At 38.1% G+C, this 13,646-nt stretch overlaps 1 protein-coding gene across 1 annotated transcript in view; it reads left to right on the top strand.

Moving 5' to 3' along the window:
- Positions 1-13,646, top strand: part of TTC27 (tetratricopeptide repeat domain 27) — a 149,297-nt gene that overhangs the window by 50,281 nt on the left and 85,370 nt on the right. The window lies entirely within an intron of this gene.

The raw sequence follows: 13,646 nt of genomic DNA, 5'->3' as shown, positions 1-13,646 counted from the left end.
ATAGCCTTTATTTATATCCTGTATAACTCCAGAGGAGTGTTTGAGGCAAGAGGGACCACTTTTAGGTGCTACCCTGCTTCTGAGCTTGCTTTCAACAAGGATCTTACTGGGGCTTATTGTAATTATTTATGTATATGTCTTATCTTCGCCATAAGACCATAAACTTCCAGTTTTAGGCAGTAGTTTCCGTTCTTCTCTGGGTCTTTTATAAGACCTGCTACAATGCTTTACTCACAGTTGTTGCTCAAGAAAAGTGCAAAATACGGGAATGAATGAAGTACACTGGAACCAGGAAAAGGATTTATATCTGTCCTGCAGCGAGGTGCTGCATTGCTCCCCTGAGAGCCACGATATAGGTGGTACTACTACCCAGTGTACTACCTAGTGTATCCTTAGGATAACCACTTGTTTCATCTTCCTTGTTTGTAAAATGAGGGAGGGAATGATGTGCCCCTCCCTCAGCACTGAAAACTGGTTTTGAGGATCAAATTACAGAATGTATATGAAAATACTTCAGTGCAGGTAGGTCGAGCCTGGTGTCCCCATAGCATTCACGGATGAGTCAGGTTATCTGGTTGCTGGTTTGTAGGAGCGCATTACTGTTTTCAAAGAATAGGACTTTCTAAGGGGATAAGGGCTGTTTGGAATTGGCTGTAGATGCGGAAGAGAAGGGAACAGAGAGGAAAGAAGCAGCATCCTCTTCCTTCTTGAGCATCCGTTTCCCTGCTCTGGCTGCAGCGTGGTGGCCAGGGTCTGGAGTTGTGAACCCTTGAGGCTATGAGGTGTCTTCCTCTGTTGATGGAAGAGTGAGTCTGGTAGAAATCTCAGTACCCCTACCAGTGTATTGTGAGCACTTGGAGGGACAGGAACCACAGTTATTGGACATCTGATAAATGCTTATTGAACTAAATGAGTGGCTTATTGGTCCTGAATGTTGTTCAGTTTTCATGAGCTGTCCTACAGTTTACTAAAATAATGGTGAAATCTCTTTTTTGGAAGGATTTTAGCCACTGTTTCCAGGTTGGTGTAGCATGTTGAAATATATGTGAGGAAAATTGGGAAAATGTTTTAATTCAGCAATGGCAGAAGATTGTCCTAAGAGGAATACTTTACTTTTTTTAACATTGTCATTATGTAATGCTATTCCTGAGATATTCTTTCCTCACATTTCAGGAAAACTGAATGAGTCATAGTAAAAATAACCCACATTGTTCTAGAGAGCCATTTATGTTGTATCAGCTTGATAATTTAAAATTAGCTGTGTTATCTACGTTATTTCCTGTCAGATGAGCCAAGTCAGTGACATTCAGTAATGCTTTTAATTTCCTTTCATTGTTGAAAATGGGAACAATTTAGTTAATTCATACAGGTGTTTCAGTTTTCATTGGCAAAAGTTTTGCTTAAGTGTGAATTGATACTGGCAGCCTGCCTTTTGACTGTCTGCCTAAAGCCCCAGATTCTCTGTAAATGAAAAACGGAAAAAGACCTTTGGAAGTTACATATTATATTGTATGTCTTTTCTCTTTCTGCTATTTAAGAAATACTTCACTATGAACTTAAAGTAGTTTGCTAACCATTTTCACAGATAAAAATGATACCTTTTTTTCTTCTAGGGCATACTTATTTCTTAATTTTAATTTTTTAAGTTAGGCAATATAAATGCGAGATAGTCATGATACTTCTATGCCAGGTTTATATTAAGCAGGATAACCCAGGGTTTTGATTGTCTTTCTGATTTGAATACTTGTCTCCCCAGATGTTACTCTTGCATTTTAATTTAACAGGCATTCTGATCATTGGTCTTGTAGCTATATCTGGGTCATAACTTGGTAACTTTTGAAGAAGCAGGAGATGGGTATGTTTTGTTTCAGTTTGTGGGTTAACTGTTGTTAAGCAGAGGCTTAAAAAATGTTTTTTGACTGGAGTTGAACTAGGTTACTTGTATATATCATATTTCAAGAATAGACAGAGAAAGAATGAGGAATGGGATTTGTGGGATCTTACATGGCTCTTTTCTTACCATCGTCTACTTTGGTAACTGCTAGACTTCTTTCTTCACAGTTAACCATGGCTTAAGGTTAATGCTTATTTGTGGGTTTATTTCTAGCCATGCTGGAGTAACTGGTACTGGATTTGAAGTCTAATTGTAAACAACCACAAAACTGGGGCAAAATATATGAAATAGCAGTATATAAAAAGGATAAGAAGTCATAACCAAATAATGTTTATCTCAGGAATGCAAAATTGAACAATCATTGCAGTTCACCTTATTAATATAGTAAAGGAGAAAAGCTTAATGAAAATTCAACACCCTTTCATTATAAAAACTTTAATAAACTATGAATAGAAGAGAATATCAACCCGATAAGGGGTATCTATGAAAAATCTAGAGTTAAAATCATTATTGATGAAAAACAGTTTCTTCTCTCTAAGATCAGGAAAATGAAGCTTCTCTTCTCCATTGAACTGGAAATCCCAGCTAGTGCAGGAAGACATGAAGAAGATACAGAAGGAGTGGAGATTGGAAAGGAAGATATAAAATTATCATTATGCATAGACAACACAGTTCTTTACATTGGAAACCCTAAAGAATAGACATGAAAGCTACTAGGGCTAATAAGCAAAGTCTGAGAATACAAGGTCAATATAAAAAAGTCAATTACATTTATATATACTAGCAGTGAATAATTGAGAAAGTAGTTTTAAAACCATTTGCAATAGCATAAAACATCAAATGCTTAGTGATGAACTTGACTGATGTGTAAGACCCGTACACTAAAAATGACCAATATTGCTTTAAGAAATTGAAGATCTAAATAAATGGAAAGATTTACCATGTCTACGAGTTGAAAGGCTTAATACTGTTGAACTGACAGTTCTCCCAAAACTGAGCTATAATTTAAATCCAATAGCAATCAGAATCCAGGAGGCCCCCTCCTTTTTTTTTTTTTTCTTCAGAAATTGAGAAGCTGATTCTAAAATTTATTTGGAGTACTTCTGTTTCTGTGATGGCCAAGTAAGCTCTTTGGAACCATCCATCTGCAGATAAAAAATTACAAACTATGGACAAAATACAAAAAACAACAACCAAAAAACCCCTACCTAATGACACTAGGATATATGAATGACCATTGAGAGCATGAAAGATGGTTAATACCACTAGTCATTGGGAAAATACAAATTAAAACCACAAAAATATACTGCTGTACACCACTTAAAACATATATTGCTATACAGGGTAGTTGGAATTCTTATACATTATAAATGTAATGTAACATAAAATGGCATAACCACTTTGAAACACAGTTTTGCTTTTTCTCATACAGTTAATCATCACTTCTACTGCCCGGTATTTATCTATGTGAAATGAAAGTATTTGGCTCCACAAAGACTTACACAAATGTTCATAGCTGTTTAATCTGTAATAGCTTAAAACTGGAAACAACACAAATGTCCATCGACAAGTGAACAATAAATTTCAGTATATCCATCTAAAGAAATAATACTCAGCAATAAAAAGAAATGAAGTACTAGTATGTGCAACAGTGGTTGAATCTGAAAAACGTGATTTTGAATTGAAGAAGCTTAGATTGTATGATTTCATTTCATTGGAATTCTAGAATAGGCAAAACTAAATCATAATGACAGAAAATAGGTCACAGATTGATTACAGAGAGGAACAAGGGAACAAGGGCATTTTTGTGGCTGATAGAAGTTTCGTGTGTGTTGATGTTTGTGGTGGTTACATGGGTGTATACATTTGTCAAAACAGATCAAACACTGTACTAAATATGGGTTTATTTTATGGTATTTATCATATACTTCAAGAGTCACTAAGAATAACCTAGAAGGGAAAATGCATGTATTTTATTTAGAGCTCTAGTATTTAAGATTGATTAGTTTATCAAAGTAGATTTTGGTTTCAGTGTAGATTAGTCCTTATCATCAATTTCTAAAGTACAACAGAAATACTCAACTTACCTAAAGTGTTAAATGGAAAGAATAGAAAGAGAAGAACAAATTCCCAATGGGAAATTGCTCAGTGTTCTTATTCAGTATGAAGGTTATTTCATTTTTAAGGCAAAAATCAAGCGAGTTTTACCCAAATATTCTCAGAAACTTGTATTCAAAAGAAACCTCAAATTTGAGTGGATGGATATACTGTATGGAGCTCCAGTTAGGGGTACCTTTGGCCCTTAGCATGATAAAATGTTTATTAAATTGAGTTTCTCCCCCTCGTGATTCAGAGTCAACAGAAACAACAAACAGAAAAAGATAGCTCAGGTGAATGTAAACCTTAGGAGTGCATTGGGCAGGAAACTTGTGTATACAATAAAATAAAGTGAGGTATTAATATGTGATTTCAGGTAACTTGTGTTAGTGGATGTAAAAGTAGTTAATTAGTAGAATTTAATTATTTTAAACTGTAAATGCCATCTTTAGTAGAATCTTTATTGGGCCTGTAGATCCAACTGTCAGTAGTGTGGCAAAATGTTAACACTTGGGTGAAGGGTGTATGGGAATTCTTTGTATTATTCTCGAAACTTTTCTTAAGGAGAAAATAAATTTGAAAATAAAAAGTTAGGGACTTCCCTGGTGGTCCAGTGGTAAAGAATCTGCCTTGCAATGCAGGGGACGCTGGTTCTATCCCTGGTCAGGGAACTAAGATCCCACATGCCACAGGATATCTAAGCCCGTATGCCACAACTAGAGAGAAGCCTGTGCGCCGCAACGAAAGATCCTGCATGCCGCAATGAAGATCCCACGTGCTGCAACTAAGACCCAGTGCAGCCAAAAAATAAATAAAAATTAAATATTTAAAAAGAAAAAAAAAGTTAAAAGACCTCTGGCACAAAACTATATGGAAAATGAGCAAAGCCCATGATTGCCTCATGGCTAGATAACCATCCTTATTTTGGGTTGAAGATATACGCAGGCTCCCTGGAGCATGCTCAGGCTACCTTTAGACTTCTCTCAGTCTCCCTGTGTCTCTTACTGGGTTTCAATCTTGTCTTGCCCCATAGTGTCTTTAGCAGCAAAGGAAATAGGGAGGAGCTACGAAATTTAAAGACATGGCTTTAAAAAAAGGAAGAAGGGGGACTCACGGACCAGAGAGCAGAGGCTCTCATGGTGTTAAGACACTGCTAGTCTCACAAGAGGTAGAAAAGGTGTCTAAGGAGCCTTCAGACCTGACTTAAACACATGCATATGTGCATAGATACTCAGAGAAATCAGAAGCTGGGGTCAGGGCCAGCAACCAGAGGCAGGGAGCCAAGGCCTCTGCAGGCAGCCAGCTGTGAGGGATGGAGTTACCTGAGGGAATAGCACCTTCAGAACTTTCCACTGAGTTAAGACCCTCAAGCAAGTCTGAAGTGATTGTGAATTCATGGTGCTGCTTGGCTGTGGCAGCAGAAACCAGTCTCTAGAGGAAAACATCTCCTAAACCCAAATTAAAAATTGAGCAGTGAGCTCATAATTAAAGATCAGCAGGGACTTCCCTGGTGTCACAGTGGTTAAGAATCTTCCTGCCAATGCAGGGGACATGGGTTTGATCCCTGGGCCAGGAAGATCCCACATGCCGTGGAGCAGCTAAGCCCATGCACCACAGCTACTGAAGCCCACGCTCCTAGAGCCCGCACTCCTAGAGCCCATGCTCCAGAAGAGAAGCCACCGCAATGAGAAGGCTGCACACCCAAGGAAGAGTAGCCCCAGCTCGCCACAACTAGAGGAAGGCCGTGCACAGCAACGAAGATCCAGTGCAGCCAATAAATAAAAATAAATAAATTTATATTAAAAAAAATCAACAAACGGAAGGCAGGCCACTGTGTTGAGAGTCAACAAACAATAGATTAAAGGATGAATTGCAGTCTTCTCATTCATAATATAGAACAGCTATGTGTGAAATGTTTAAAGAAATGAAGGATGTAATCACAAAGATAGCCTAACTTATGTTAGTTATTAGATGTTCATGATTTGGGAGGAAAAATGTAACTTCTAGAAATAGCTTGAAATTAAAAAGCAGAATTTAAAAAATGTAATCCATTTTTATCCACATCAGAGAGATGTCAAAAAAACACCAAGAAGTTGTGTATAACAGGTGTTCTAGAAATTCCAGTCTTAGAAGTACACCTAAGAAACTTGTACATCTGCATCAGTGGACATGTATAAGAATGTTTAATAATAGTAGTGTTTGTAATGGCAAACAATCTGTAGACAACCTAAATGTTTGTTGACAGGAGAAAGGATAAACTGTGATATCTTATATCACAAGTATGAAATACACAACAGTGAAGTGAGAATAAATGAAAATAAATAGCTACAAGTAACAACGTGAATGAGTTTTATAAATGTAATGATAAGTTAAGAAACCAGTCCCAGATTCACAGGCGTTTTATATTATACTTTATAATTTGCATTTTAGTTACTTTTAATCTTCTTTGCATATCAAATAATAAAAAATAAAATCTAAAAACCATTTCGGGCAATAGCAAGATCATTTAAATGTTATTTGATAAACCATTTTAAGGAATAAACAGCACTGACGTCATTGTGTACATTTTACTTTTAAAGTTAATGTTATTGATGTTTATTAGGCTGGTGAGAAGCAGAATCAGTGATGATGGAGAGTATTAATATAAGGTGAAGGAAAAAAACCTTGAAAAAGAAAAGCTCCGTAGTGGGGCTTCCAGTCCCCAGATAGGAGAAATATATGTGGCTTATAGCTAAGATGAGAATACATTTGATATTGAGGAGTCTTATTCAGACTCATGGCTTTGTGCTTCTGCTTTTGACCTTCATTGAGGCTAAAGGTGTTAGGCTTTTGACATTATGAATTAACATGGTGTTAAAGGATGAAAAATTCAGTTCAAAAATAATTTGTATGCTTTAAATAGGTCTGCTTTTCATAACCGTGTGAAAGGTGCATCTGGTAGTGCTGATCAACTGGCATCTCCAGAATGCAGGAGGTCTTTCTCTTTTGAGGTAACTAAACGACCATCAGCTTGATCTCCCTGGTGTCTGCTTTCTATATGAAGATTTGCAGAGTGGAGAAAAAGAGCTCTGAGAGCATTGTAATAGCAGGACATCCAGAATCTCAGGATTTGCCAAGCATGCAGCTAGATATTGTGGAAGAAATAAAGGTATAAAACATAAGACTTGCCTTCATGGAATTTTTAATTTAGCCAAGATCAGATAAACTTATGAAAATGTAATTAGCAGTACCAGGCAATTTAAACTACAAATTGACAGCACAGGTAAATAAATCCCCTGACTGCTTAGAAAAGAAGAAAATATTTAAAACTGAGCAAAGAAGGCTTTGTTCAATAAGGGAGGATTAGAGGGGCCTTGAATGACAGATGGGACCTAGATGGAGTGATAACATGAGCAACAGCAAGGAGGTGGTCACGTGTGAGCTGTGCTGGGTGCATTTGGCTGTGTTGCAAGGTTTGTTTAGGGCAGTAGCAAGACTTGGGGAAAAATAGCTTTGAGACAGATTTTAAATGGTCTACAGAGCAAGGACAGGGCATTTGGACTGCTGTTCCACTGGGAATAATTTATAGACTGCTTTTGGAATTTAAACTTATTTGGTACTGATTTTAATAATGAATGCTCCTTTAAATAGCTCATTAAGAAGGGGGAATAATTCTGCTTTTGAAAGTATTTTTTTATTTCTTGCTTTTACAAGGTCAACCTGACCTGAGTGGGCATCGTTTGATTTGCCTTTAGAGTAGCCAAACAGTTTTGCACCCGCAGGAGAGCTCTGAGTTGCCTTGATTTATGTGTGGAAAAAGCAACTATCTGAACGCTCCTTCATATTTAAAGGAGCAGACTGACTGTCTGTCATGTAAGCGGTCCTAGTGACCTCTGGAAGAAGAGTATTTGAAATGTGTAGTGATAAGAATGGAAGGAAATTTGTTTTTAATCGAACAGCACTCCAGATCCTCTTTGATGGTGTTAGAGAATTTTCTTGGCTGCTTTTCTGGAAATGAGGGCAATGTTGCATATGGTGGGAGATTGTTAGCTAAATAAAATCATACTTTCTATATAGTGTGTTGTAATATTAAAATTTACTTTTCAGTGTGAGTTAAAGTGGTATTCACTGACTTTTCCAGGTTGTTAATGGCGTTTCCTTAGATGTTATCCGTGCATGATTACAGCTCTTTTTTTAGTCTGAGCCTGAGCATCAGCTCCAGTGGCCTGTCTTAGTGAGAACCTACTGCTGAGGTATGCAGAGCTGTCTCCCTTTTGCTCTCAGGGTATCTTGTTACCCTCCTTATCAACAGTTGCTGAAGTGGATTGATTCTTTAACTTATAAAACATTCTAACTGTAAATAAAAGTTTATTTCAACTTTCACAACAATAGAAATGTTAAAGTGTGTATGAAAAATTATACACTTGTGAAAGCCAACTGACTCAGAGTCACCTTTCAGAGGTTTTAGTCAATGAAATTTGAGAAATGAGAGAATTTTATTTTTTTAATATTTTATTTATTTATTTATTTATTTTCCTGCGTTGGTTCTTAGTTGCAGTGCACGAGATCTTTGTGGAGGCATGCGGGATCTTTCGTTGTGGCACGTGGGCTCAGTAGTTGTGCGCAGGCTTAGCTGCCCCACAGCATGTGGGATCCCAGTTCCCCGACCAGAGATTGAAGCTGTGTGCCCTGCATTGGAAGGTGGATTCTTAATCACTGGATCACCAGGGAAGTCCATGAGAAAACTTTTCTTAAAAGAGACACAAATGTTACTACTTACTTTTAGCGGGTTTCTGGCCTCTGCCCTGGTGTGTGAAAGTGGTGGAAATTTCATTTCACGTACAAGTATATGGTTGCAAATGGTACAGTGTTCTGTAGCATTGTCCTGCTTCTCAGATTGCTGCTAGTTGAACATACCAAATTTCTTGTGTCTGTTTTTTACTGGATTTTTAGCCAGTACTCAATTTAGTGAGCCAGTGTTTCATCAAATTGCTTTAGTTAACAGACTCCAGGTAACAATAAATGAACTTTAAAAAGAGAGCATTTGCAACTGCATGATTCCACTTATATGAGGTATCTAGAGTAGTCACATTCATAGAAACAGAAGATAGCATGGTGGGGACTTCCCTGGCAGTCCAGTGGTTAAGACTCCATGCTTCCACTGTTGTTTTTGTTGTTGCTGCCGTTGTTTTTTTGCTTTTGTGGAACTCAGGCTGACTTTGAAATTCATATGGAAATGCAAAGGGCTAAGAATAGCTAAGTCAGTCCTGAAGAACAGAAATGGAGTACTTCCATTGGCAGTACCAAGACATTATAAAACTATATCAATTAAGACAGAGCTTAGCATACTGTGGTTCTTGGACTGGCAGCATGAGCATCACCTGGGAGCTTGTTAGAAATGGAATTTCTCTGGCTCCACTTTACACCCTGTTGAATCAGAATCTTTGGGGTTGGGGCCAAGGAGTCTGTGTTTTAACAATCTCTCTAGATTATTCTTATGCACTTTAAAGCTTGAGAAACACTGAATTAAGACATTTTGACATGAGGAAATACAAACTAACCAGTGGAACAGATAAAAGAGTCCAAGAACAGAGCCATACATACACGGTTCATCTGACTTATGTCAAAGTTGGCATTGCAGCACAGTGGGGAAAGGGTAGGCTTTTCAATAAACGGTACTAGATGATTTATATCCATATGGAAAAAAGCTATCTTAATCCCTATATCATGCTAAATATACGAAAATCAATTCCAGATTGAATACGTGGAAGTGAAAAGCAAAACCGTAAAGCTTTTAGAGGAAAAATACAGGAGAACATCTTTGAGACCTTAGGACAGTCAAAAAGGACAATAAAGCTCTAATTATAAAACAAATGATAAACTGGATGATTATTAATATTAGGCACTTTTTAAAAATCAAAAGGTACCGTTAGTATTTGTAAAGCACTGAGACCAGTGCCTTGCCAGCACTGTTGTGTAAGTTGTGTAAGTATTTGTCAAATGTGAATAATATGTTACCCTCCTCCAACAAAGACAGAGGGCTTGTATTCAGAAAATATAAAGAATACTTAAGTTATCAAGAAAATTTTTGGCAACCCAATGGAAAACAACAGGCAAAGGACTTCAATAGAGACTTAAAAGAGAGATATTAAGATGGTCATTAACATATTAAAAGGTGCTCAACTTTATTAATCATTAGAGAAATGCAGATTCATTAGAGAAATGCAAATTAACCATGATGGAATACTACTGAATACCCTCCAGAATATACCACCATATACTCCTAAGTATATGACCGATAGAAATACTTGTATGTGTTCACCTAAAGAACATGTCTTAGGGACTTCCTAGGTGGCTCAGTGCTTGGGAGTCTGCCTGCCAACGCAGGGGACACGGGTTCGAGCCCTGCTCTGGGAAGATTCCACATCCTGTGGAGCAACTGAGCCTGTGTGCTGCAACTGTTGAGCTTGTGCTCTGGAGCCCGTGAGCCACAACTATTGAGCTCATGTGCCGCAACTATTGAAGCCCGTGAGCCTGGAGCCCGTGCTCTGCAACAAGAGAAGCCACTACAATGAGGAGCCCTTGCACCACAATGAAGAATAGCCCCCGCTGGCATCAACTAGAGAGAGCCTGTGTGCAGCAACAAAGACCCAATGCAGCCAATTAAAAAAAAAAAAAAAAAAGAACATGTCTTAGAATGTGCGTGATGGCACATTCTGATAGCACATCTAGAATGTTCATAGCATATTTCTAATAGCCCCAGATCGGAAAGTACCTAATGCCAGTTAGTAGTATAATAGTTAAATAAATTGTATATTGCAGTGAAATATTATTTAGCAATAATATGAACATTCTACAACTATATAGATCATTAAAGCATGTCTCCTGTTTAATTTTCTTTTTCTTTATCTAGTGTCCCATATTCTGACTGATTTTTACCTTGTGGGCAGTGGTGTTTTGTAAGATATATTAAACACAGCCTATCTGCAGTTACCTCCTTTTAGAAAGACTTTCCCAAGTCTGTATATCTCCCAGCCAAAAAAATATAAGATAAATGCATTCTTCAGTGATATCATTATCCAGTCAGTTCCTTCTTTAAAGCCTTTCAAATGTCTGTTTTTCAGATTGCATTTTACTTTCAGTGTTTAGTGAGAATGTTTTGCTTGACCTTCACATAAAAGTCTCAGACAAACTCTTGTTCTCATGCCAGCATAGAAAACAGTCTGAGTTGGTAGTTTTCCCAAGGAAAATATCTCCCCACTTTGGTGTGCAGACCTTTTAAAGCTGGGCTTTAACTGACAAGCCCGCGGCCTGTTCTGGTCCGTGTGCCAGGATGTTATTGGTATAAAGTGACCATGTGGCTAGGGGCTGTGGGAGAGGAAAAAGTTTTCCTTGACCCTCTTAGGATTCCAAACTGGGTCCAAAAATTATACTGACAAGGACAGGTTAACAGGAGAAAAGCGCACATGTTTACTTAGTATAGGTTTTGTGTGACATGGGAGCCTTCATAAGGAGATGAAGACCCAATGAAACAGTTAAACCTGAGTATTTTTGTGCTGGGTCTGGTGAAGCATGGGCAGTCGCGGAGGAATGTGATAGGTCAAAGGTAAGGGTAGTGAACTGGGGGAAACTTAGTAAGGCCTGCTTGTTGGGATTTTTCTCAGTGTCCCTTTGTCCTTGGAGATAAGGATGTTCCTTTCCTCTGTGTGTAGGGAGGGCACCTCTCACATGAGTTTTATGACCTGTTTCAGGAGAGAAGGGCAGTGGGAAGGTCAGAGTGATCTTCCTGCTTCTGCTCTTTTCTCAGACTCCTTCAGCTTCAAATGCTCAGGATGCCCAGGTGCTGTATTTTGGGGTTAGCTGATGGTCAGGGCCATCACCTGTGCCTCACCCCTGCTGAGGGTGAGAGAAAACATTATAGGAGGAGAAGTCCGAGGAGCACCACCTGTGCTTCTCAACAGGCACTCTCAGAGGCTTGTTGAGCATTACCTATTCATGCTTATACAATCCTCACAAGTTTGTGAGAGATGGGAATTACTGTTCCTATTTTAGAGAGGAGGGAAGTAGGACCCTGAGAGGTCAGATGACTTCCCAAGGTTACCCTCCCTTGGTGGAGCTGGGGTTCTGATCAAGCTCTGGCTGACTTGGAGATTATCCCCACTGGTCCTCAGAGCCATTTCCTCAGTGCTCTTCCATCCTGTCGTGAGGTTATGGAGACAGTTCCTTTAATAAAATGAAGAGAAAAAAGGCAACCCACTGTAGGTAGTAGAATCAGTGTGCAGATTTACTTAATGAAAAAAGTGGATTCTTTTTTTTTGAAAATTCTTGAGATCACATTTTACACTAAAATCTTCTGTCAGTAGTGTCACAAATTTTAAAGAATTAGTTTTTTTAATGTCTTCCGTTTCATCATGTATTTATTTATAGTGCCATATAACTGTATTTCAAGGAGATAAAAATATTTTAATTTGCAAACTTACTTATAGAAGAGTAAGTTTACCTAGTAGCCATTGCATTAGAATGTAACTTCCCTGAGGGCAGGGATCTTGCCTGTCTGTTTTTTTTCACCCTAGTCTGTCTTGCTCACTACCTCATCCCTGGGTCCTTGTGCACACTGCCTTGTACAGGGTAGGTGCTCAAGTGAATTATTGAATGAACTCATTTCAGTAAGCATTTGTTCTTTTGATTCTCCTTCTCCCTTATTTGTGTGTTCTTTGTTTACTCCTCTTCTTCCACTTCCCTTTCAAAGAGCAGTTTCCTAAAGTTCTTTACTGAGTCCTCTTCTTAAATTACTCTACCAGTGTCTCCTGGGTTCTGTCATCCACTTCCTTGGAGAAGGTGTTAAGAAAACTGTAAAGGAATATGGTCAATAATGTTGTAATAACTTTGTGTGGGAAAAGATGGTTGCTGGACTTATTGTGGTGATCACTTTATAATGTATGCAAATATGAAATCATTATGTAGGACCTTTGAAACTGACATAATATTGTATGTCAACTATATTTCAGTTACAAAATGAAAATGGTTGAAACTCATGCATCCTAGTGCAATTCCCCCCCCCCCCCCAAAAAAAAAGATGTTGCTTTGGGGATCAAGAGACCAAGTACTGTATTAGAGTCAGTTTTTGCTGCTAATGAAGGTGTGACATTGAGCAAGTGATCTAACCTGTTGGTGCTTCGTTCTTCTTTTTATTGTAAGAAAGTTGGCAGAGATTTGGAGTTGAAAATTCATGTACCTGTAGGGGCCAGGCAGGTAATAGCAATGGTGGAAGTGAGCTGGGCATGGTACAGTAAGGAGTTGCGGGGACTCCACTGAAGGACTTCTTGCTCACTTTTAATGAGAATTTGAAGTTACGAGTGAATTTGACCAAAAACAAATACTTGTGTTAGCTTAGCCTAGTAGTTCTTAAATTTGGCTATGCCTTAGAATTATCTGGGGAATGTTTTAAAAAACACTGATGCCCAGATTCTGCTCTCAGAGATCTGATTTACTTTTAAGATACCAAAAGCTTCTCCTTCTAATGAGCAGCTAGGTTTTGAATGATTAATTCAATTCTAATTAACTAGGGTGTTTTTTATACCCAACTTCTAGAAATAAGCACATAATCAAGGATGCAGTCAGCTTTCAAAGGAATAAGCCTTTTAACTTTCTTAAAAGCAATCTTCAGTGAGAGTTA

Source organism: Hippopotamus amphibius, chromosome 7 (genome assembly GCF_030028045.1).
Source record: "Hippopotamus amphibius kiboko isolate mHipAmp2 chromosome 7, mHipAmp2.hap2, whole genome shotgun sequence".
In the NCBI taxonomy this organism is placed as follows: domain Eukaryota; kingdom Metazoa; phylum Chordata; class Mammalia; order Artiodactyla; family Hippopotamidae; genus Hippopotamus; species Hippopotamus amphibius.
Note: the sequence above shows the minus strand (reverse complement) of the source record. Positions and strands in the feature narration are given on the sequence as shown.